The sequence below is a fragment of the Epinephelus fuscoguttatus genome, linkage group LG18 (assembly GCF_011397635.1).
Source record: "Epinephelus fuscoguttatus linkage group LG18, E.fuscoguttatus.final_Chr_v1".
In the NCBI taxonomy this organism is placed as follows: domain Eukaryota; kingdom Metazoa; phylum Chordata; class Actinopteri; order Perciformes; family Serranidae; genus Epinephelus; species Epinephelus fuscoguttatus.
Window position 1 is genome coordinate 39921280 of NC_064769.1, and position 25745 is coordinate 39947024.

At 40.8% G+C, this 25745-nt stretch overlaps 1 protein-coding gene and 1 long non-coding RNA gene across 2 annotated transcripts in view; both read right to left on the minus strand.

Moving 5' to 3' along the window:
* Positions 1-25745, minus strand: part of LOC125905936 (scavenger receptor cysteine-rich type 1 protein M130-like) — a 362554-nt gene that overhangs the window by 20434 nt on the left and 316375 nt on the right. The gene's annotated exons all lie outside the window — the stretch shown is intronic.
* LOC125905950 (uncharacterized) lies at positions 20819-24784 on the minus strand. The gene is made up of 3 exons (XR_007451722.1): positions 24644-24784; positions 21335-21428; positions 20819-20897 (listed from the first exon to the last, which is right to left on the minus strand). It is a non-coding gene; the product is annotated as an uncharacterized LOC125905950 (long non-coding RNA).

Consider the following 25745-nt stretch of genomic DNA (forward strand, 5'->3'; position numbering starts at 1 on the left):
GAACCCCCTCAGCCAACTCATCACAAAGAGTGGCTACAGATACTGGTTCTGAAGTGAAGCAACTGTCACTCACCTCCTCTACATGGATGACATCAAGCTGTATGCCAGGAGTGAGCAATACATCAACTCACTGATCCACCTCACGAGGATCTACAGCAAGGACATTGGAATGTGAAGCGAACTAGATCAGTGTAGTTGAATGGTGTCCAAGAGAAGGAAGACAATCAGAACCAAGGGGGTTGAACTTTCAGAAGGAAGCACTGCAGATGATCCGGCCAGCTACAAATACCTTGGGATCCCACAGGCAAATGGGAACAACAAGGAGGCCGCGAGAAAGTCAGCCACAGCCAAAGATAAGATACACCTTTATTGATCCCATAATTGAGAAATTCCAGAAATTTATACCGATCCAGAGTAAGACATGTCCTGAAAAGTCAGGTGAATGGAAAGAACAAGGTCCGAGCCATCAACACATACACCCTGTCAGTCATCAAATACCGTACTGGTATAATAAGCTGGCCAAAGGAGGAGCTAGAGGCCGCGGATATCAAGACAAGGAAGCTTCTCACAATGCATGGAGGGTTTAACCCCAACTCCAGCCCCCTGAGACTGTACACTGAGAGGAACAAGGGAGGCTGAGGACTGGTTAGCGTCAGAGCCACTGTCCAGGACGAAACACATTACCGTCAGTCCTGGATCTCTCTCTCTCTCTCTCTCTCTCTCTCTCTGTCTCATTGTGTCATACGGATTACTGTTAATTTATTATGCTGATCTGTTCTGTACGACATCTATTGCACGTCTGGCCGTCCTGGAAGAGGGATCCCTCCTCAGTTGCTCTTCCTGAGGTTTCTACCGTTTTTTCCTCATTAAAGGGTTTTTTGAGGAGTTTTTCCTGATCAGCTGTGAGGGTCCTAAGGACAGAGGGATGTCGCATGCTGTAAAGCCCTGTGAGGCAAACTGTGATTTGTGATATTGGGCTTTTTTAAATAAAATTGATTGATTGATTGATTGATTGATTGATTGAACCAAGATCCAGGAATACATCAGTAAGATGCCCCCCAAAGATGAGCTGCTGACTGAATACCTTAGGCAGCAGAAGAAGATGACAAACCATCATGGAAGGACAAGCTCCTGCATGGCATGTACCACCAAAAGATTGAAGAAGTGACCAACATTAAGAAATCCTGTCAGTGGCTGGGAAAGGCCGGACTGAAAGACAACACAGAGGCACTAATCATGGCAGCACAGTAAACAGCACTTAGTGCCAGATCAACAATAGAAGCAGGGATCTACCACAGCAGAGAGGACCCCAGGTGCAGGCTGTGCAGTGATACTCCTGAGACAGTTCAGCACATAACAGAAGGGTGTAAGATGCAGGCAGGAAGAACGTACACAGAACACCATAACCGAGTGGCTGGGATAGTGCACAGGAAGATCTGCACTGAGTATGGGCTGGAAGTGCCAAGGTCACAATGGAAGACACCTCCTAAGGTGGTAGAGAATGACCGAGCTAAGATACTGTGGGTATTCCAGATCCAGACTGACAAACTGGGGATGGCTAACTGACAAACTATCGTGTTGAGCGAAAAACAATGTAGAAAGCATTAGTGATCTAGCAATCCCACGCGACAACATCAGGAAGACAGTACATGAGAAGCTCAACAAATACCAAGGGCTGAAAGAGGAGTGAGAAAAAGATGTGGGGAGTAAAGGCAACAGTGGAGGACTGTGACCCCCAAACTGGGAGAGTGGCCTCAGCAGATTCCAGGTATAACATCTGAGGTCTCTGTCCAAAAGAGTGTAGCCCTGGGAACAGCTAAGATCCTGCACAGAACCCACAAACTCCCAGGCCTCTGGTAGAGGACCCTTGGGCTTCCTCTTGTTCAGTACTGGGATTTGTGATTTAAGTGACAACACATGAATATGACAAATAGGCTATTTCAGATGAGAAATATTCATGTCAGTTAACGTTAGCTTCCTAACAATGGAGGACGTCAAAGGAATGTATGCTATCACCTGATATTACCTGAAACTCGGTGTCGGGGAGAGTCCCCTGAAATGAAACATGTTACAGTTGTAACACACGTTTTCCCCTGCTGTGTAAATGTCATCATGATGTAATTTTTAATGGTGAATGGACTGCTCTTGCATAGCGCCTTTCTAGTCCTTCAAACACTCACAAGTGCTCTTACACTATGTCAAATTGATCCATTCACACACTTATGGCTGAGGCTACCATACATGGTGCCACCTGCCACTCAGTAACCATTCACACCCTCTCACACACTGAGGGAACAGCCATCAGGGGCAATTTGGAGGTTCAGTGACTTGCCGAAGGATTCTTCGAATTGTGGACTGGATGAGCTGGGGATCGAACCATCAATCTTCTGATTTCCTCCGAGGGGAAATACATTTTTTTCACTCTGGTGTCATTAACACACAGGTCCAAACACACACATGCACAAACGGGACCTATACATTCACTAAGTGGAGAGATGTCAGAGTGACTGAACCCCGGTGCCTGGCTCAAGGGCACCTCGGCAGTGTTGCTGCAGTGCCCAGGAGGTGAACTGGCACCTCTCTAGCTACCAGTCCACACTCCATATTTTTGGTCCGGACGGGGACTTGAACAGGTGACCCTCTGGTTCCCAACCCAAGTCCCTATGGACTGAGCTACTACAACATGTGATGTGTGTATGTGTGTGTGTGTGTGTGTGTGTGTGTTTGTATTTGTGTGTGTTTGTGTGTGTGTTTGTATTTGTGTGTGTTTGTGTGTGTGTGCGTGTGTGTGTGTTTGTATTTGTGTGTGTTTGTGTGTGTGTGCATGTGTGTGTGTTTGTATTTGTGTGTGTGTGTGTGTGTGTGTGTGTGTGTTCACATACTTGTCCACAATACATAGTGAGGATTGACTGCATTTGGCACCAGAGCGAGGACATTTTGAGAAGTGAGGACAATTTGGTCGGTCCTCACTTCTTCAGCGGCCTGTTTGAGGGTTCAGACTTGTTTTCAGGGTTCAAGTAAAGGTCAGGCATTTAACTGTGATGGTTACAGTTAGGGACTGTTCTTTGCTAATCAGAGGAGGGGTGGCTGTGGTGTGTCCTTTCCTGAAGCTACAAATATTTATTCTCGAGCCTCCCACAGTGACAGGAAGAAACTATATTACCCTCCCTCCACCTGAAATTAGTTATTAGATTTTTAAGACTTAGTTTTTGATGTAAAATAAAGTGATTTTAATGAAATATAACATGCACCTCCCCAGAAATGTAACTCCACGTCGCAGTGATGCAGACCTTCTGTCTGTCTCTGTAAAGCCTCCACACACTGTGTGTGATTTATCCTGGCTTCATATGAGCAGAGGAAATCTCTGCTCGTCGCTAGGCTAATTTATACAATGTAAAATGCCATAGGCTTGTGCTAATAATGTTAGCATGTTGTATTTGTTTTGAAAACCTGCTCAGTATAAGACAGCTGTTTTGTCAGTGAACCTTGTGAGCTGTAATGGAGCTGAATTTTGTAACGTTATCTTTGTTAAATGCTGCCGTTGTCCCTGGCTTCATATGAGTAGAGGAAATCTCTGCTAGCTGCTAGGCTAATTTATACAATGTAAAATGCCATAGACTTGTGCTAATAACGTTAGCATGTTGTATTTGTGTGTCCAGATAAAGACAAGTGTTTGTCTGTGAATGCTGCGAGTTATAGTGAAGCTGATTTGTGTTTGAAACTGTCTCTATTAAGCCATGTTTAATGTATATTTAATGCGTGTTTAATGTGTGTGTTTAATGCATTTTGACTGTGTGTTTAATGTGTGTTTAATATGTGTTTTGAATCAATGAAACTTGACAGCACTTCACAGAAACCTCCGCTGCCGACTAGTGTTTTGGAGGTGTAACTGCAGAGTGACACAGACACACCACAGCAGAAGTAAAAATGCTCACAACGGCATAGGCGACATGTGTAGGGTCAACACACAACCATAAATCCCCTTTAAGGAATGCAGCATGCCAATTAGGGTCCTCACAAGGACAGAAGTACAAGAATGTGTGTGTGTGTTTATGTTTGTGTGTTTATGTGTGAGTGTAAGTGTGTGTGTGCATGTGTGTGTGAAGGTGTGCGTGTGTGTGCATGTGTGTCTGTGTATATGTGTATGTGTGTGTACTTCTTACTGCACACATGAAACAAACTATTAAAATGGTGGTTGTGTTGTGGTGTTTCATCCACCAGGTGTCACTGTGTTAACTGTGATTCAAGCTCTGCGAAGCTTCCTGTGTCTGCTTCACAATAAAAGCCCCCCTGTGTTTGTCCAGTTGAGGTGTTTTAATGTGAAGCAACAGCAACAAGAAATGTTGCGTAACTTTCAGCAGCTCTGATCAGGCTGCAGGAGAGTCAACAGGAAACATCGAGGCTGATACCAATCAGATGTTGCATCACACGCAGCATCGTTTCCGACACATCTGTCCTGAGTCTGAATCTATGGCGGACTCCCCCACTACTGATAAGAACCACTGCACAGACAGATCATTACTCAGTTATACTAATTTATAAAATTGATTTGATGTTGCAGAAATAAAACTGGACTAAAAATAGATTCAAAAACTAAATAAAGTTTTTGTCCAGGGAAGATGATCGTCACACTTCTCTGAAGTTCATTTCTGTGAAACTGATAAAATCAGATTTGTGCAGCCAGTGTGTTCTTCTTATTTCGGGCAGTCCCACTGACTGTTTAAGTGAGGCCTGTACATGAACCGATTGGTCCATCTGAGATAGTCACTGAATATAAACACACTGATTGGATGTTGGATAATAGATTAATAACCGACTGAAAGAAGAACAGAATAAAACTTGATGTTGGTGTGTGTGATCAGTTTGTTCTCTGATTTAAAGGTTCAGTACAAATATTAATAATAACACATCATCTTTAAGAGTCCTACCTGAGCTCCACAGCACCAGCACCAGCACCAGTACCGACAGGTGATCCATGTTCAGGTGGACCGTCTCTCTGCCCGTCCGTCTGTCTTCCTGTGTGTCCGCTGTCTACTCTGATCATCACGTTATGTCCTCAGTGTGTATCTGCGCACAGGAAGAGGTGGAGCTTTACTGAAATATATCTGTCACATCCTGCCTCTCTGTACCTCCCTACAGCTACTTTTTTCTTAAAGAGACAGGAGGGGATGACATGCAGCAGGGGGGGCCAGGCAGGAATAAACATGTGTGTGTATTTGTGTGTGTGTGTGTGTGTGTGTGTGTATGTGTTTGTATATGTGTGTGTGTGTGTTTATATTTGTATATGTGTATATACATGTGCGTGAGTTGTGTGCGTGTTTTTTTATGTATGTGTCTTTACGTGTGTGTATGTTTGTGTATGTGTGCGTGTGAGTGTACATCAGAATCAGAATCAGAATCAGCTTTATTCGCCAAGTATGTGTGTATATAGAAGGAATTTGACTCCGGCAGACTTGCTCTCAATGTACCAGAAGATATTTGTGTGTACATGTGTGTGTAAATGTGTGTTTGTGTGCGTATGTTTGTTTGTATGTGTGTGAACTTATGTGTGTGTAAATGTGTGTTTGTGTGCGTATGTTTGTTTGTATGTGTGTGAACTTATGTGTGTGTGTCTTTATGTGTGTGTGTGTGTTCACATACTTGTCCACAATACATAGTGAGGATTGACTGCATTTGGCAACAGAGCGAGGACATTTTGAGAAGTGAGGACAATTTGGTCGGTCCTCACTTCTTCAGCAGCCTGTTTGAGGGTTCAAGTAAAGGTCAGGCATTTAACTGTGATGGTTACAGTTAGAGACTGTTCTTTACTAATCAGAGGAGGGGTTGCTGCGGTGTGTCCTTTCCTTGCTACAAATATTTATCCTCGAGCCTCCCACAGTGACAGGCAGAAACTATATTACCCTCCCTCCACCTGAAATTAGTTATTAGATTTTTAAGACTTAGTTTTTCACTTGTGTCATGCTGATTAATTAGTTTGTGCTAACAATTGTTTTTGGTGAAATTGATAAATGAGATGTAATATAAAATGATTTAAAACTCTGTTGTTCTCCTCCACAAGCTGTCCAGTTCAGCTTTCTTGTTCTTTTTTCTCCATTTCGTTTGTTGTTGTGGTCATTCTGCCAAATCAAACCGCTTTTTACAAGGAGGCCAGCAATCGCAGTAATAGCTGACAGCTGAGTCTGCGTCCACCATTAAAGGAGCTATATGTATAAAATCTAAAGCAAATAGTCATAAAATCATCCTAATATGTCACAGAGACTGTCTACCAGTCACGCAGTCAGTAGAGTCTCAGCTCCAGTTACAGTTACGACTGAGCTACAGCAGCACGGCAAGCAGCGTTAGCAGTGTCCCGGTACATAGCATTAGCAGCTAGCTCCTCCTCAGCTGTATCCCGGCAGCAGCGTTAGCAGCAGAGAAGCCGGACTTGCTCGAACGGTCCGCTAGAAAACCGAAGATCAAGGATGCAGCAACGCGGCCCTGCCACGGCAGCTGCCCATGGGCAAACAAATCAGTCTCCAGCATGCCGCTGTCCAGCAACCTCGAATCTGTAGGGGAGAGGGGGGCGGATCAATATAGATATCAAATATCTATATTTAAGGGGTTTCATTCCCTTCTATTCCCCTGTCGGGAGAAATTTTCCCAGTATTCACTGGCTCATTATACATTATCCCGCTTATTACACGGCTAATTATCAGTTAAATAAATAATGTTGTCTGCCTCCGCGAAGTGCATTAAAACCGACCGGATTTGACAACTTTTGGTGAAAGTTTTGTACTCACCCAGGTTTAGTGGACTGAACCGAGGCATAAAACTCGCCTAAAATGTCATTAAGCATGACTGCCGAGTGTGTATTCAAATCCGTGTTCTTTTGTTTTTGGCAGAGAAAGTCCGTCAGTATAGTAGCGGCATCCCATTCCTCAGAATCCTTGTAGCTACTCTCCAAATAAGTTAAAAGAAATGTTAAAATCAGCCACTTCTGTTTGTTTTTTCCCTCTGAAGTTGTTTAACAGCTGCAGTGCTGCAGGGCAGCATCCCTAGCAATGCTGGACTACATAGCAACTGTGTAATGATCGTTGCTACTAGCAGCGGTCATTACACAGTAATATCAGACCACTGAATGCCGCGACTGACCAATCAGAATACAGCATTTAATAGAGCTGTGTAATAAATCAATATAATAATCGGCATGCGAATGAGGTACGTTTTGAATTTGTGTAACAATTAATTTAATTTTGCTGAGTTTCATCATCATGACATAAAATTATTTTCATGATTACACATTTCTTAAGTTCTATTATCAGTTGATTTCACTGTTAATTCATCACTAGGAGTGCATTTGTTTTAATTTTATTTTTTCCTTTTTGTAACAACCAATCAGAGCTTTTAGAAGACTGCGTCATACCTAGCAGCAGGGTCAACCACACCTCCTCACTAAGATAAAAGTTTCTGTCCCCTCCTTGCTCAGAGTTGCTCTCAGAAACTTCCTGAATCATTCTTAAGCTAAGATTTCTTGCTATGAATTTTTAGGCTAAGTTAGGAGCTCTCTGAGAGGACTCTGAGAATCTTTGTGAACATGGGCCCTGGTTTTTAGACAATCAAAAAAAAACTGCTAGGTGTAGTGATTTTGGGGTATAGGCTTGTGTTCTACATTGTATTGATAAACTTTTTCATATTATGCAAATGGATTTAGCAGATCTCTGTTGTCGTCCCTACAGATGAACATAACTTCATGGACTTTTTTTTTTTTTTACTAAATGTTTCCTCCACCCGGTTCTTGAATATTTCCATTTTTGATCCCAGTGCTCCATATAAACAGCTCACCACTACATTTTTCTTTTTTTTTCTGTGCAGATTTCTACTGTGGTACATTCTAATACATTATCAACTGATGGTGACATGCTCTCCACTGCCTGAGGCCTGTACTAAGAAGCAAGATTTGAAGTTCGCGTGGTAACTTTGGAGTTAACTCTGGGTCTATAGTAATAAGAAGCTGGTTCTCTTTTTTATCGAGATAAATCACCATGGTAACAGATGCTGAACAGCTAACCAGCTTCAGAGCAGGTTGACTTTACAGTATGTGACCACAGCCCGTCAACACGCCGACCTCAGCCTATATACTGTTACAGGTCAGTAGAATCATTTCATTATTTTCACTGGTTTTAAAAGAGAGCTTGGAACAAACACAGAAATGGTTTACACACTAAACACATGATTTTAACAGGATTTTAACTGATGCAAAGTTTATTTTAGTTGTAGTGAAAGGGTTGATTTTTAACACTCTGATTCATCAGTGCAGCTCAGAATACCATGAGACACCTGTGTGATGAGAACTAGGATAAAGACAGATCATATTTTATTACTAAAATAATCCACACACTGTTAATCAGCTCCTGTTATTATAAATGCGACATCTGGGTCAGATAGACCTCATCAGTCATTAACTAGGCTACTTTTCCACCCTTCACCGCAGTAGCAGAAACAGTTTTAAATTGTTTTATGTGACATTCATGATCATCCAACTAAATAGCAGTGATGTCTCAGCTCAGTGATACCTGCATGTAATTTAAGTCTCGGCTGAAGGTGAAATTTTACAAAGTATTTTTAATGTTTCTGCGTTGTCTGTTATGAGATTACAGATGATCATTTATATCCCATGCCACGGACATTTTACTGTCTCACAGTCACAAACACTTTGGGTACTGTTTCTTATCATAACATATGAAGCAGCCTACTTCACTGATGGTTCTGATGATGTCGCGAGTCATTAACAGCCCTGCCTCTTTCACATGAACGTGCTCGTGGCTGATAGGAAAACCCAGAGTTGACCGAACTAGTTGATAACCAGCTTTGTAGTACCAGTTATTGGATGGCCGACGTGACAAGTTAGTCAAACCAGATAAGCAAAAGATATCCTGGGTAAGTTGAACTGGCTTTGTAATGCAGGCCTCTGATATTTGATGTTTTTATTGACATACAAAGCCACGCCCCTCCATTCTTGTTCTTCATGTTCATATAGTTTAATTCATATCTATTTATCTCAACTGTTCACAACTGTCTCAGGACTGATCCAAGTCTCTGATATGGCTTTTATACTGAATGGCTTCTTGAATTGACTTGAATAATATTTCATGCTCTGAAAGTTGGTGTAAAGACTTCAGCTGTTAAAGTGGATAACTGATATTCCATCATCTGACTTAATTGTCATGTTAAATGCTCCAACTGTGTAGTAGCAGCAATTGTAATTAGTATTGTTGAATAAATTATTTTCTGGATCCAGGTCATTTTCCATATCTTGTGATTTTTTTGTTTGCTATATTCAAACATTTTCAAAACCAGTTTATCATATTGTGTCGTTCTTATTATTGTATTTCATCAGTTTTCAAAAGCTTATGGAGTCACTTGTATTTTCATAAATTGTGGAGTTCAGAGGACGCTGCATACAGTTACTACGTCCACGCTCTTGCTAGCTTCTCACGAGTCATGTTAGCTGCATGATGGAAGGTCACACTACACTACAATATATGTGTGGTCAAATGTGTCCCAGGCTGCCTCAGCAAGTGATTTGAGTCATCACATCGCAATGCATTTTGTTGGTTGTTTAAACTTGTATTTAACGCTGGCCACTTGTGATTGGATCGTCCAAGACACATGTTACTACCAGGTGTAAACAGGCTCTCAGTCACATGATCGGGTTTTTCTATTGGCCAGTTACACAATTGGACCAGTGGATCAGACAGTTTTCATACTGAGATACAGAAAAGAAAAGTTACAATTACAACATTGTGGGTTTACCTCAGTGTCTCTTCTTCTTCTGTTGCTTATCTTGTAGAAAAGATCCCACTGAACGGTCAGTGGTGACATACTTTGATGTTTTCAACTATTTTATTGAATCACAAGGTAAAATCCCCATTAAGATACCAAAGATCAAAACCAGGCATTACATAGCTTAGTTAGCTTCAACCTGTACAGTTTGTCTGGCCAAATTAGCAAAATGCTGGCTGCATGTCTGCATACTGAGTGTCAGGATCCCACAGTTTCCTCATGTCCTCCTGCTCATGCCTCACGTCTTATTGTTTTAAAGCTCAGTTTTTTGGTTGGGCAGTTTGTGAAAACTTAGTTATGAATTCTTTACAGTGTTGTAGTGCATCCCACCACAGAGCAGCTTTTAGGTAGTTTGTGTTTGCTAGACGTTAAAGACAAGAAGGCACCTTCAGGTAATACAAAGTCAATGGTGGGGGCGGGAGTTAAATGCACTCTGTCTCTATTGGGCTTCTCTCAGTGTGTCTGTGTGAAAGTATCCAATCTGCACATCAGCGTCATGACAACTGTTGCTAAGTGAAGACTGCGAGCATGTAAAGGCGGGGAGCAGAGAGCGGCCTCACTTCTCTGAACTGCATTTCTGTGAAACTGATAAACTGATCATTAGATAAGAAGCTGTTAAAAAATTACAGGTAACAGGACTGCGGCCTCTGTTACCATGACAACCAGGCTGAGATGTTCCTATGAGCTTAATGTGGTCAGAGTCTTGTTGTTATTTCCTGTAGACGTGTTAACATCAGCAGAGTCATTCAGAGGAGACTGAATTTCAGCAGTGAATAACCATTATATTGATTATTGATGAATCTATGATGATGTTTTTCAGTAATCAATCACTGAGTCTATAAAACATCAGTAAACATGTGCAGCACAGTTTGTCACAGTCCAAGGTGACGTCTTTAAATGCCTTGTTTTGTAAAGATATTCAGTTGATGTGAATCTCTGCAGGAAGCTCAGAGCTGTCACTTCCTGTTGGATTCCTTCTAACGTCTGAATTCAAACATCGACCCTCAAACTTTGAGCAGGAAAATGATGGCCAGAAATGGTGCAGGATGATATTTGAGTGTTTCTATCACTGTAACTGTCTGTGTCTCACTCAGGTCACTGACACTCATGTTTCCACACGCTCCTGTTGTTTGACTTTAATTAGCCCTTCATTAGCTCTGCTGCTTCCTTTATTCATATCAACTCTGATTCTACTGCTTTTATTTTGAAATGATCTGAAGCTGTGAATCTGTTTAGCAGCATTAACCCTTTCAGTCCCACTGACTGTTTAAGTGAGGCCTGTACATGAACCGATTGGTCCATCTGAGATAGTCACTGAATATAAACACACTGATTGGATGTTGGATAATAAATTAATAACTGACTGAAAGAAGAACAGAATAAAACTTGATGTTGGCGTGTGTGAGCAGTTTGTTCTCTGATCTAAAGGTTCAATACAAATATTAATAATAACACATCATCTTTAAGCAGAATCCTACCTGAGCTCCACAGCAGCAACAGCAACAGCAGATCCATGTTCAGGTGGACCGTATATCTGCGTACAGGAAGAGGCGATGCTTTACTGAAATATCTGTCAGTGTGTTGTCTATAGTTTGACAGTGAAGAGTCCAAGTCTGACTGAGTCTCTGTCACATAATCAAGTTTTTCTGTTAGCCCTGTTTACAGTTTGACCAGTGGATCAGATGATTTTAATAATAATAATAATAATAATAATAATAATAATAATAATAATAACGATAATGATACATTCTATTTCTGGGCGCCTTTCATGACACTCAAGGTCGTCTTACAGTGTAAAATACAAGGTAAAATACAATAAAATACAAAGTACAAGATAATTAAACATTTTACAACAAACAAACGAACAAATATCAGTTTAAAAAGCAAACAAAACAAACATAAACAAAACATCTACCCACTCAAAGAGAGAAGGAAAGCCTGAACAGGTGAGTTTTCAGCCTGGATTTAAAGTGTGGCAGTGAATTTTCATACTGGTATCCAGTCTGAGACCAGTTCTCACACACAAATATGTGTCTTTAGTTTGTTTCCTGTACAGCAGAAGTTTAGTAAAGTATGATGCTGTGAGGCCCAACAGGAGGACGACAGTGGAGAGGGAGTCTCCTCCAGCAGTGTGGAGTCGATCTGTGTGTTTCACAGAACATAAAACACATGTGCCCACCACTGGATTTGTAATGAACAATATGTAATGTGTGACATTCAAAGTAACTTAACCAACATTGGAAGTCCGCCAACATCCAGAAACAAGGAAAACTATAAAGTGAGACCAGTGATACACAAATTTATCCCACAACAAGCCAATGACACTTCATATCTCATATTTATGACCTCATATCTCATAATTAACAGTTTTCTGGTAATTATCACATCTATTATCTGGTGATAATGAAATAGTCTTATTTTCTCTGGTAAATGCAACGTGCTAGATCACAAACTAAACCTAGCTATCTACATTTATCCCACTAACAAAGCTACATGCTCATGTTAACGCTAACTTTCCTCACCAGGTCAGACTAACAAGCCCAAGCTAACTTTACAAGACCTTGTCTAAACACCCACATCATTTCTCCTGTCTTACTATCATACTACTTCCTACCTACTCAACACCTGACTACCTCAGTTCAGTGTTCAGTTTCCCTAGCTAACACCACCTGGATAAATACATCTAGCTACTACTTCAGGAGTACAATCACTGCAGTGCTACAGTCTCAAAACATCAAGGTAAACTGGTGCACTGGTACAGGTGGGACTGTGTTGACTGTGTTCATGAGAACAGTCCATTTGAACCACACACTGAGGTGGCATAAATCACTCTGTAAGTGGACACTTTGTGAAATGTCCAAGTTCATGCTGAACTTACCTTTAAATTCTTTCTTTGGTGTCAGTCGCTCAGCATCAGTGTTCTTGTTACTTGGACGTCTCAAATGAAAATGTTGAAAATACGACCAAACCAGCTGCAAGTGAAGGCAGCACGTGTCTCAACATTTCAGAATCACACAAGAACAACTTGTACTTACCTTCTGCAGTTAGTCACATGTCATAAATATCATTAGTATTTAGTAAAAACTGTGATTGTTAATTGTTTCTTTGAATGTGTTTTGTGGACTTTATAAAATATGGAGTTTGTTCCTGTAATGTTTGTTTAATGACTTTATTTTTTTGTTTTGGGATTATTTGGTTTGATGTGAAGAGCCATCATATTTTCTGTTTTATTAATTTGTAAGGTTGATTTTATTTATGTTTTTTATATTCATTTGGTTTGATACAATATGTTTATGTGCCACTGTGTTTTCTTGACTTGTCTATTAAAAATACTTTAAATATATTGTTGATGCACCATTGATGTGAAACATTTTTCTGGAAAATGTTACGTTTTCTGTTCTGGTAGTCTGAAATGAAAATGTTGAAAATACGGCCAAACCAGCTGCAAGTGAAGGCAGCACGTGTCTCAACATTTCAGAATCACACAACAACAATTTGTACTTACCTTCTGCAGTTAGTCACATGTAATATATGTCAAAATAAGTTGGTTATTATTGTGATAGTCATGTGTTGTCTTTAATGTGTTTTTTAGACTTTTTTTGTAAAATGTTGGATTACATATTGCAGCCTAATGTTTGATTGTTTTGGGATTATCTAGTTTCATGTAAGTGCCATGACATTTTCTGTTTTATTCATTTCTTGGATGTCTTTTTTAAACATGTATTGATTAAATAAAATGTGTTCATGTGCCACTGTGTTTTGTTGATTTCTTTGGTTAAAATTAGTTTTATACTTTGTTGATGCATGATTGGTGAGAAACATTTTCTGTTCTGTTGATTAGTCCATAAAATGCTGTGTTTTCCTTTCGTTAACTTTTAGATGTGTTTATATTTTAAAAGGGATTAAAAATGTTCCGAATCAGTACAAAGGGTTTGATATTTTATTTGAGTCAGAGTCGAAACATTTCTAAATTTGTTTTTGTAAACTCTAACATTTCTCACCTTGCCAGACGAACAAGCCCTAGCTAACTTTACAAGACCTTGTCTGAAGTGAAGGCAGCATATGTCTCAACATTTCAAAATCACACAAGAACAATTTGTACTTACCTTTTGCAGTTAGTCACATGTCATACATATATATATATATATATATATACAGTACAGGCCAAAAGTTTGGACACACCTTCTCATTCAATGCGTTTTCTTTATTTTCATGACTATTTACATTGTAGATTCTCACTGAAGGCATCAAAACTATGAATGAACACATGTGGAGTTATGTACTTAACAAAAAAAGGTGAAATAACTGAAAACATGTTTTATATTCTAGTTTCTTCAAAATAGCCACCCTTTGCTCTGATTACTGCTTTGCACACTCTTGGCATTCTCTCCATGAGCTTCAAGAGGTAGTCACCTGAAATGGTTTTCCAACAGTCTTGAAGGAGTTCCCAGAGGTGTTTAGCACTTGTTGGCCCCTTTGCCTTCACTCTGCGGTCCAGCTCACCCCAAACCATCTCCATTGGGTTCAGGTCCGGTGACTGTGGAGGCCAGGTCATCTGCCGCAGCACTCCATCACTCTCCTTCTTGGTCAAATAGCCCTTACACAGCCTGGAGGTGTGTTTGGGGTCATTGTCCTGTTGAAAAATAAATGATCGTCCAACTAAACGCAAACCGGATGGGATGGCATGTCGCTGCAGGATGCTGTGGTAGCCATGCTGGTTCAGTGTGCCTTCAATTTTGAATAAATCCCCAACAGTGTCACCAGCAAAACACCCCCACACCATCACACCTCCTCCTCCATGCTTCACAGTGGGAACCAGGCATGTGGAATCCATCCGTTCACCTTTTCTGCGTCTCACAAAGACACGGCGGTTGGAACCAAAGATCTCAAATTTGGACTCATCAGACCAAAGCACAGATTTCCACTGGTCTAATGTCCATTCCTTGTGTTTCTTGGCCCAAACAAATCTCTTCTGCTTGTTGCCTCTCCTTAGCAGTGGTTTCCTAGCAGCTATTTGACCATGAAGGCCTGATTCGCGCAGTCTCCTCTTAACAGTTGTTCTAGAGATGGGTCTGCTGCTAGAACTCTGTGTGGCATTCATCTGGTCTCTGATCTGAGCTGCTGTTAACTTGCGATTTCTGAGGCCGGTGACTCGGATGAACTTATCCTCAGAAGCAGAGGTGACTCTTGGTCTTCCTTTCCTGGGTCGGTCCTCACGTGTGCCAGTTTCGTTGTAGCGCTTGATGGTTTTTGCGACTCCACTTGGGGACACATGTAAAGTTTTTGCAATTTTCCGGACTGACTGACCTTCATTTCTTAAAGTAATGATGGCCACTCGTTTTTCTTTAGTTAGCTGATTGGTTCTTGCCATAATATGAATTTTAACAGTTGTCCAATAGGGCTGTCGGCTGTGTATTAACCTGACTTCTGCACAACACAACTGATGGTCCCAACCCCATTGATAAAGCAAGAAATTCCACTAATTAACCCTGATAAGGCACACCTGTGAAGTGGAAACCATTTCAGGTGACTACCTCTTGAAGCTCATGGAGAGAATGCCAAGAGTGTGCAAAGCAGTAATCAGAGCAAAGGGTGGCTATTTTGAAGAAACTAGAATATAAAACATGTTTTCAGTTATTTCACCTTGTTTTGTTAAGTACATAACTCCACATGTGTTCATTCATAGTTTTGATGCCTTCAGTGAGAATCTACAATGTAAATAGTCATGAAAATAAAGAAAACACATTGAATGAGAAGGTGTGTCCAAACTTTTGGCCTGTACTGTATATATATATATATATATATATATATATATATATATATATATATATATATATATATATATATATATATATATACACATATAGTATTTAGTAATTAATGTGATTGCAAATTGTTTCTTTGAATGTGTTTTGTGGACTTTGTAAAATGTGGAGTTTGTTCCTGCGATGTTTATATAATGACTTGTTTCTGTTTTGTTTTGTGATTATTTGGTTTTATGTGAAGGGTCATCCTATTTTCTGTTTTATTAATCTGTTAAGGGTTGATTTTATCTATTTTTTATTTTTCATGCTGAACTTACCTTTAAATTATTTCTTTTGGTGTTGCTCAGCATCAGTGCTCTCCTAACTTAAACGTCTCAAATGAAAACGCATATTTTGTGCTCAACATTCAATGTTAAAAATATGATCAAACCAGCTGCAAGTGAAGGCAGTGTCTCACTTTTTTTTAGTTGAGAACAATTTGTACTTACCTGCTGAATCAAACCTGCTGGCTGGCAGGTTTGATTCATCGAAGCCTGAGGCTGAGCGTGTAGCAGGAAGGAGAAACATGGCGTGTCCTTTTGTGAATAAAGTGGTGGACATTGAGGCAGAAATTATTCATAGGCTGTTGTGTAAGGAGAAGGTTTTTAGACCCTGTTTGAATGTCATATCATTCCTGGAGTAGTGTCTATATTAAAGACACTGTTTCACCTCACACTAAATCAATAACTGTAAAACTTCCATTAATAGCCCACGCTAGTATTCGCTTCAATCGCTGAACTCAACAGGCCTATATTTGGGACAGGCCTTTAATTCCTTTCACACAAAACTGCTGCTCAGCAAAGATCAGGAAATAGATCACCCTGTTTATTTGAACCAGGAAATATTACTTGTGTAAAGCTTCAGATAATATCTTAGTTACAAATCATTCATTTGATTTAGCGCCGACAGACAGGGCATCAGAGAGAGAGAGAGAGAGAGAGAGAGAGAGAGAGAGAGGAGAACATGGAGAAGAGCCCCCTCAGCCAGCTGGTCCTGAGGCTCAGCTCCTCTAACAACACAAGACCTCAGCACAGCCCTCACACAATCTGGACCCACCAAATTATAGAGAAACAAAAAGAACATTACATTAACTATTGGACATCGACCACAAAAACGCAAAGCAAACTTCAGTGTTATTTGGCTCTAAATAGACAGTACACGGTGGCAGAATATCTGAGCACCGTGACTGATGAGAAACTGAGGAAGACTTTGACCATGTACAGACTCAGTGACCACAGCTTGGCCATAGAGACGGGCAGACACAGGCAGACCTGGCTGCCCAGAGAGGACAGGTTGTGTGAGCTCTGTCCACACAGACAAGTGGAGACAGAGACACACTTCCTGTTGCACTGCAGCAAGTATGAACACATCAGAGCCGACTTCCTCTCAAAAATAAAACATAAAGTCACTTACTTTGATTCTCTGCCTGATCAAACTAAAATGCAACACATCCTCGGAGAGAACAGAGTCAGCAGCTTAGCAGCAGCAACATATGTCAGGTTATGCCACAGCCTGAGGGACAACCATCACAACACCTGACACACCTGTCTATATTTACAGTCCTTGTAACTCACCATCTACATTTTTCTTTATTCATTTTTTTCCCTATATTATATATTGGTGTATTGTATTGTAGATTGGTGTATTTTGTATTACATATCATATATTTAATCTTTTTTTAATAGTTTTCTGACTTACTTTTATTATTGTACTTTATTTGTAAATTTTAATGTCTTTGGCAATATTGTTAATCTACAGTCATGCCAATAAAGATTATTGAATTGAGACAGAGAGAGAGAGAGAGAGAGAGAGAGAGAGAGAGAGAGAGAGACGGCACTCCAGGATTACAGCACCTGACCGACACAACACCACTTTATCCTGTTAAAACAATCCTCACAGCTTTTTAGGAAAAACCCCTTTGATTGTTTTCATCTAAGGACCCTTACAGACTAAAGGAATATGAATAACTTACAAGGCAATCCAGGAATGGACACATTTGATGTAGCCTGGCTTTATACATTAGAAGAGCTACTGTACGACTACTATTCCTACAAAAAAAATGAACTGCTGGCAACCAGACCAGGCCTCTTATTGAGACAGGCCTTTATTTCTCAAAATGTGTAGCCACACCGAGCTAGTACGAGGGACTGGGCATTTAACTGAAGTTTTAAGGTATCTGAATAGTCTTCTCCAGCCAGATATATCAAATATTACACATTGTGGGTTTTCTTTAAACATCAGAGACACTGAACACATCAGCAAGGCAGCGCTCTGTCCAGCTGAAGAAGAGAGACTCTGGCTCTGAAAACACTTTGACCTGTTTATGTGGATACATGATGCAGTCATTCATGAATACTTTTCATATCTTCAAAGATGTAACTGGCTCATTGATGGGACTCAACATCCCATAATAAGAGGATAATAAGAGGATACAGCAAATTATATTAAAACATATGACAATTGTTAATATATAAAAATGTCTCTATATTTTCTGTTCATTAGACACATTAACACATCACATTGCATCACTTAATTACCTTTTAACATGCTCTGCAGTCTTTTTAAAGACACGTCCAACCTCTTACGCTGTCATTAAAATCTCCAGTTCAGTTGCAATAAAATAAGTGGCTCTGCTTTTAACTTTCTGCCTGAGAAAATCATGTCACTTCTGCTCCATTGCTGATGACTTGTGGTACTCACCATAAACACACCTCAGGCTGAACACACTCAGGGCTGATTGAGCCTGTTCTCTGAAATAGGGCCCAAGTGTGTGTGTGTGTGTGTGTGTGTGTGTGTGTGTGTGTGTGTGTGTGTGTGTGTGTGTGTGTGTGTTGAAGGTGAGCAGAGTCTCGTCAGGCCACATCATCCCTACAGTGATGCAGTGTTGGCTCCCTCTAGTGGTCACTACAGAAACCATCACCAACAGTCTTCATGACACTTGAATGAAGCATCAGTTTTAATGGTGGTGTGTGTTTGTCCAGTGAATCTGTGTCAGAGCTGCTGCTCACAGTGAACTCAAACTGTTTCAGTAACAAAGACAAACAAAGCTCAGCAGAAACTTCAACAGAGCCAAAAACCTGCTGATGGTCCAGTGAAGACGCTCTGAACAAACTGACTTCATCAGCACAGATTTTATTCAGGATTCACAGAAAACAACACAATATATGACATCACTAACAATATGGCTTGTTAACAACATAAAGGACAAAATAAATGGAACAAAACATTTCCACGTGGCCTGCGGGGTATGAATAATATAAAAGTACATCAGAGTGACATCAGAATCAATTAAAAAAATCACATGAGAAAAAGATTAGAAACAATAAACCAACACAAAGAAACTACAGATAAATAAAAGTATTTCTGTCCAACACCATGTGACCTTAGTTTGTGATATCCTCCTGAGACCCTGCGTCCTTATGAGGACCTCATATTTTGGGTTTCCTGCACCTCATACTTCATTCTGCTTAACCTGGACCTGTTGTCACAACCTGTGATCCCGACACAACAGTGGACGAGGTACAAACCTGATCACATTAATTATTTGTGCTAAATAACATCTGTAGTTTGATATGGCAACAAATTTGACCAATTTCAGCAACATTAACAAAGTAAATGCTGTTAATTATGTAGAACTCGTTTGAGGACATTTGGACTAAAATACTGTTTTGTTTGAGGACATTTGAACTTTTTGTTTTGTTTTTGCACAACGACGTTCAGGTGCTGAAATAATTGAAACAGTTTTATAATTTATGACACACTTGTGACTATTAAAGATCAGCCCATCGTCCCCGTGTGAGGACACATCTACTGGCTGTTCAAAGACAATGCGTAGTGTTTAACAGTGATCAGGTCCTACATTCCCAAATAGCTCAGAGAAATTGAAAATGCATAGCAAACAAAAGCTGAGGTCTCAGGAGGATATAGAGGAGGGAGGGAGCTGTTGTACTCAGCATTAACCAGCAGGGGGCGTCCTCACTCCATTTCAAACCAGAGCTGCTGTTCAGACTGGTCAGTAATGTGTACAGTGAAGTGACTGTTGGTCATTAAACATGAAACTACAAGAACAAACAGAAACATTATAAACCACAGAGGGCGCTGTTTCCATGAAGGGCACAGTTACATTTAAAAGCTGATTACATTTTCATTTTCTGATGAAGTTATTACATCAACTTTACACTTTAAGGTTCACTCTGCAGGATGGAAGGTTATTATTTGTTGGCCGTTTCTCTTCGCTGTCGTTGTCTCTTGAATGTCTGCTGCTCACAGTCTGACGCTGATCAACTACTTCTTTTCTTTCTCTGCTTCACCAGCTGCTGTCAGTTTACCAGACATGTAGCGCCACACTGATCTGGTTCCTTCATCTTCATCCATTCGTCTTTTAATCTCTTCCAGTTTCTGGACCTTCTCTGTGTCTCCTTTCTCCTTCATCTTCTCAATCAGGAGGTCCAAGTGGACATGAGTGGACACTGCATTAACTTTCAGGGCATTCTGCTCCAGTTTGATGATATGATTGAAGGACTCTTCCAGGAACTGATCCGTTTCTCTCTGAAGTTCTTCCATTTTCCTTTTTAGATCTTCCAAAAGACTTGATGTCTTCTTACTGTCTGCTTTATCCTGTTCATACATCTCTTTCACATCTTGTGGAGTCTTTTGTAAAGTCTTCTCATTCTCCTCCATCTCTCGTTCATATTTCTTCAGAGCTTCCTGAGTCTGATGGATTTCTCTCTGTTTTAGTTCAGTCAGCTTGATCCTCTCCTGCAGGTTGTGGAAGCAGGCTGTCAGTCTGATTTGTGCCCTCAACACTTCGATGCTTTTCTCCAGGTTTTGAGGTTCAGTTTTTCTCAGGAAATCAGTGAATTGACTCATTCCTTTCATTGTTACATCCCACACACTTTGTAAAGCGACCTTATTTTTCTGTTGTTCTCTCTGTGCTCTGGCGGTTATTGAACATAAAATGAAGAGGCCGATTCTCTTCATCTTTGGCACATTTGATTTTTGCGTCTTCTGGAGCTCATAGAACATTTTCAGGAGTCAGACCATCTGAAGAAGACAACAATCTTCTTCTCCATGTTCTGCTCCTGTTTCACCCACAAGCAAGATGGTTTTATATTTCTTGTTTGGAGTTTTTTCCACCAAGAGTCGTTTTTTTCGGAGTTCCAGTACTCTCTTTTCTTGGTTTCAGCTGGTAGATGGAAGGAGATCCTGAAAGGAGCAGGACTTTGGGGTTGAGGGTCATAAGGACAGAGGGATGTCGTATGCTGTAAAGCCCTGTGAGGCAAATTGTGATTTGTGATATTGGGCTTTATAAATAAAATTGATTGATTGATTGATTGATTGATTGATTGATGTCTTTATGAATTGATGAGGTGTCAATAGTCCTGTGAATAAAGTAGAAATTTAATCAATACACACACCTGACAATGATCAGTGTGTTGCCTTTAGCTGTCTGTATCTTAGAGCTTTTCTGCTCTCTGTTAGCCTTAATACAAGACACAAAGCAGCTGCTTCAGTTGAAAATGACTCTAATGCAACTGTGATAATTGCTGAAACTACTGAGACTTGAATCATAATGACTAATTATACTTCAGTTGGCCAGGAAATGTTAATGTGCATTGGCCAGGAAACAATCTAAACTCAGTTATATACACCTGAAACCACACAGCATATGTAACTCAAAGAAAAACACTTTAATTCCATCTACTTACAGAGCTTTTTTAGTTGCTCAGACCACTTGAGGCCTCAGAAGAGATTCCTCTGAAGCAGAACATTTGTTCTGGTCAAGCACGTCCAGATCTGATTCTGAAAACAGAGGAATTATATTTCTGTCTTTTTAGATAAAAAGTAAACTCAGTGTGCTGTCACAATGTGTACCGCCACAAGTAACATTTAGAAAACCACATTAAATAAAATTTTAAAAAAATCAGTCATGACAAATACCAAATTTTCATTTAATTTGCACTTCCACATGTCCTCCAGGGTACAGCGACAGTGAGCAGACTTCAATCAATCAATCAGTTTTATTTATAAAGCCCAATATCACAAATCACAATTTGCCTCACAGGGCTTTACAGCATACGACATCCCTCTGTCCTTATGACCCTCACAGCTGATCAGGAAAAACTCCCCAAAAAACCCTTTAACGGGGAAAAACGGTAGAAACCTCAGGAAGAGCAACTGAGGAGGGATCCCTCTTCCAGGACGGACAGACGTGCAATAGATGTCGTACAGAACAGATCAGCATGATAAATTAACAGTAATCCACATGACACAATGAGACAGAGAGAGAGAGAGAGAGAGAGAGAGAGAGAGAGATGCAGGTAATGACAGTAGCTTACAACAACATTATTATGTTGTGTGGTGGTGATCTCAGTTGACATTTGTCAGGTCAAAGGTTTAAAGATCCACATAGAATCTGGTTTCAATTACATTTCCATGGTATGGAGTACGAGTACAGGTGTTATTGGGTTTGGGAAGTGGCATCACATACTTCCCATGGTCTAAGTCTCTACACTCAACCAAAACACAATGTTCAACTTGACACACAGTCAAAGAGTCTCTGTGTGTGAACATCCAGTCTGAGGGGCAAGTTCAGTGTCAACAATCAAGTTCAAGTGTCATCATCCCTCTTTTACAGTAAATGTTTGGACCAAATTTCTCCTAAATCAAACAAAAGGAAAGCGCTCTCGATGCCAAATACTTTCTGAGAAGTCATGTGACACAAAGCTCCACCCTCTGGCCACCTCCTCCACCTGGCTGACTGATGATAGGTTGGTCTGGATTTTTTTAGAATAATTTAAGAGCACCAAAAAGGAGTTTATAACAAATCCTGCGACAAACAAACAAACAGTAACAGAGGTAAAGACCATTAAAGACAAAAATGGCTCTGGAAACTGAGGACCAGATGGAGTTGAGAAGTGAACACATGAATGTGCAACAGACTCAGAGATGGAGGAAGAAAGGTATAAAGATAAGATACATGTTTCAGTTGAGAAATGCCTCAGTTTGGGTGATGATTGGTAAAAATCTAATAAACAAGCAATAACATCCGATCTGATCAGGTTCAAATGTGAATCTTAGTCTAAAAATGCCTTATTATCAAACCTACAAAGTAATTATGGCACGTCACAGTTACAATATGATGTCAAAACTACAGCGTCACAGAGAGCTGGAAAATCTTGAAACTTGACGAGTTATTAAAGAATATATAAAACATTTTGGATACGATCCCAAGAATGACAACAGGAGTCTCACCATGGCGAGGGTACATTAATGCAGTTTTGGGGTAGAAAGATAAAAAATAAAGTTTTTGAATCTTGGAATAATGAGGTACTTATCAATAATTTATGGAGTATAGCAACATACTTACAAGAGCTCTTAAAAGCTGGCTTGTCCACTTCGTAGACAATTAGCTGTATTGACTCCAGTGTTGGTGCTGTTACTACAGTATGTGCTGGAGAAACATCAATGAGTTTAAATGACTTTACCCTTTGCTCATGGCAGTTTTTAGGAAAGGTTGCCTCAGCAGAAAATCTGGGGCCGGTTGCACCAACAGGGCCTGCGCCTGCTCTTAAGATAAGCAGGTCGTGTATTGGCATCCTAAGTCCAACCTTAGTTTGTCCACTTGCATCGTATAGACTAGATCCTTCTTCTTGCTAAGACCAGCTGTAACTTTTACACCTTGTAAGAAGCAGGCGCTAAGTCAAAATCTCAACTGTCTCTATATATCACCAGCCTGATACACAAGAGCCACATAAGTTTAACAGCAACCCTCATTAGCTTTCCTGCAAGTCTCCTTTTCATCTCGCCAACATACAAACATAAACACACGTCAGCTTGTTGAACAAGCGACCAAACAAATGTCGAACTGCCACTGCTGTCCATTATCAAGCAAGATAATAAGCTAATTAGCTGGTCAGCAGCAGCACATCAAGCAGCAGAGGCTGATGTGGTCCTTCCTCTTTAATACTACTGCTGTCAATGCACAAAAAAACAAATTCATTTCATTTGTCCATTTCTGGGGCCTCATGTACAAAGACTTGCGTGGGTTTCCTACTGAAACACGGCGTACGCTTAAATCCAGAAAACGTCGTACGCACAAAAATATCCAGATGTATGAATCTGTGTGTATGCATGAATCCAAGTACATTTTTTTTGTACATCCCAATCAACGTGGAATTGAGCGCAGCGTTGGAGTACCCGACCCCTCCCCGTCCACGCCCCTATTTAAATATGCAAATCATATTCAAATGAACCCTGCACCTGAGATTCCCCTCTCTGCACGATCAGAAAATTAAAACAAAATAATGAATAAGACGGGAAAAAAAGAAAATCTTCACAGAATGCGAATTGGAAACGCTGCGCACTTAAGTGGAGGCGCGTAAAGATGTACTTTTTGGCACACTGTCCTCCGGCATCAAAACAAAACGCAAGAGGAGTGAGTGGGAGAGTGTGTGTGAGGCTGTCAGTGCTGTGGGGACAGAAAAGCGTGCACACGCAGAATTAAAAAAGAAGTGGTCCGACATTAAGGTGGAAGTGAAGCAGAGGAGGGCTGCCCACCGCCAAAGTGTGGCCAAAACAGGCGGGGGGACAGGAGAGGAGGAGCTCACCCCGTTAGAACAGAGAGTCGCCTGGGGTCAGTTGAAAGCAGACAAATAATTATGTGAACTGGATTTACATTTTCCATTTGTTAATTTTATACACCACTTACAGGGATTACACACTATTGTTGTAAATGAATGCAGAAGTGCGCCGGGGAAAAGGTGAGGCTGATTAAGAAATGTCACACTTTACGCACGGGTTTATTGATATGAGTACTTTACACACAGAGACAATCAGGGGCTTGTTCGAAAGCTCTGAAGCTGCAGTTTAACCAGCAACAAACAGCAAATCACTACATTTAACCACTGACTAGTACTGATGCCGTGAAGACAGGATACTATTTGGGGGCGCACATGCTCAGTGCGCATCAGGAGGATTAATATTAGGACAATTAAACGAATAAATTATTTACTCACCAAGAAGCCACCCATCACGCACAGTGCCAGCCTGTAGCTTGTTCCCAACCATGCTGTTACTCAGAATGTAGGCAGTGAATCGTGCGTTGAACCAGGCCACCTCGCCACAATGTTGGTTAATTGCATTTGCGCATCACATATGATCTGTACATTGATCGAAACAAAAACAAATTCATCCTGCGATGGCGCTTTTATAATGTGTGTGCAGTCGATAGCTCCGGTAACATTAGGAAAACCGGCTCTCGCTGCAAATTGCGCTTTAATGTTGGCCTGTTCAGCTGCATATGGGAATTTGATATACCTGGCTGACATGCGCATAATTCCGTCCCACACAGCTGGCATGGCTCGGCTCAGGGTCGACTGGCACAGTCCCGATCGTCGGCCAGCTCCCTCTGGAATGCCCGTGTTGCTAGGAGCCCCGGTGTGGTCAGCACCTGTATGGATACAGGCAGCGCATGGCTGCTCTTCTTATCGCGCTCCAAGGTCGGCCGCAGCTCTGCGCACAGTTCCAGGAGGACTGCCCTCGGGAACCAATGCGGCAAATACTGCTAAAACAGCCGTTGTTGTTAACGGTATTTTTGTCACCACTTTGGGCAAGCTTTTATATCCACTCATCTAATTGCAGACACGTGGGTGTGTTAATTGTTCATCAGTGTTAATTGCTGATGTGTCTCTCATGTGCACATCACTCTGAGGACTAATTGTTTTCACGTGTATTTATTATAACAGTTTCCCAGCATCACCTCTAAGTGTCGCCAAAGGATCAACAGCTGTAGAAACATGCGTACGCCAGCCATGAAGTTGGCGTGAGGCAGCGCACATTTCCACGGTCATTTCACTCTTGACAGATTTTAACTTTGCGTGGAAAAGGACGTACGCCACGTTTTTGTGCGTACGCATCCTTTGTACATGAGGCCCCTGGTCTCCAGATTCTCAACCCCTCCTGCTGCCTTTGCCACGGCCTGAGATATTTTTTAGTCCTCTCCATCCCTCTCTTGCATTGTTTTGTTTGAATTACTCTTCCATCTTTTTCCTACAGTTGTTCTTACCTTTCGTATTTTCGTTTTCAGTTCCTTTTGTACCCTCCTCAGCTCCTCTTTGT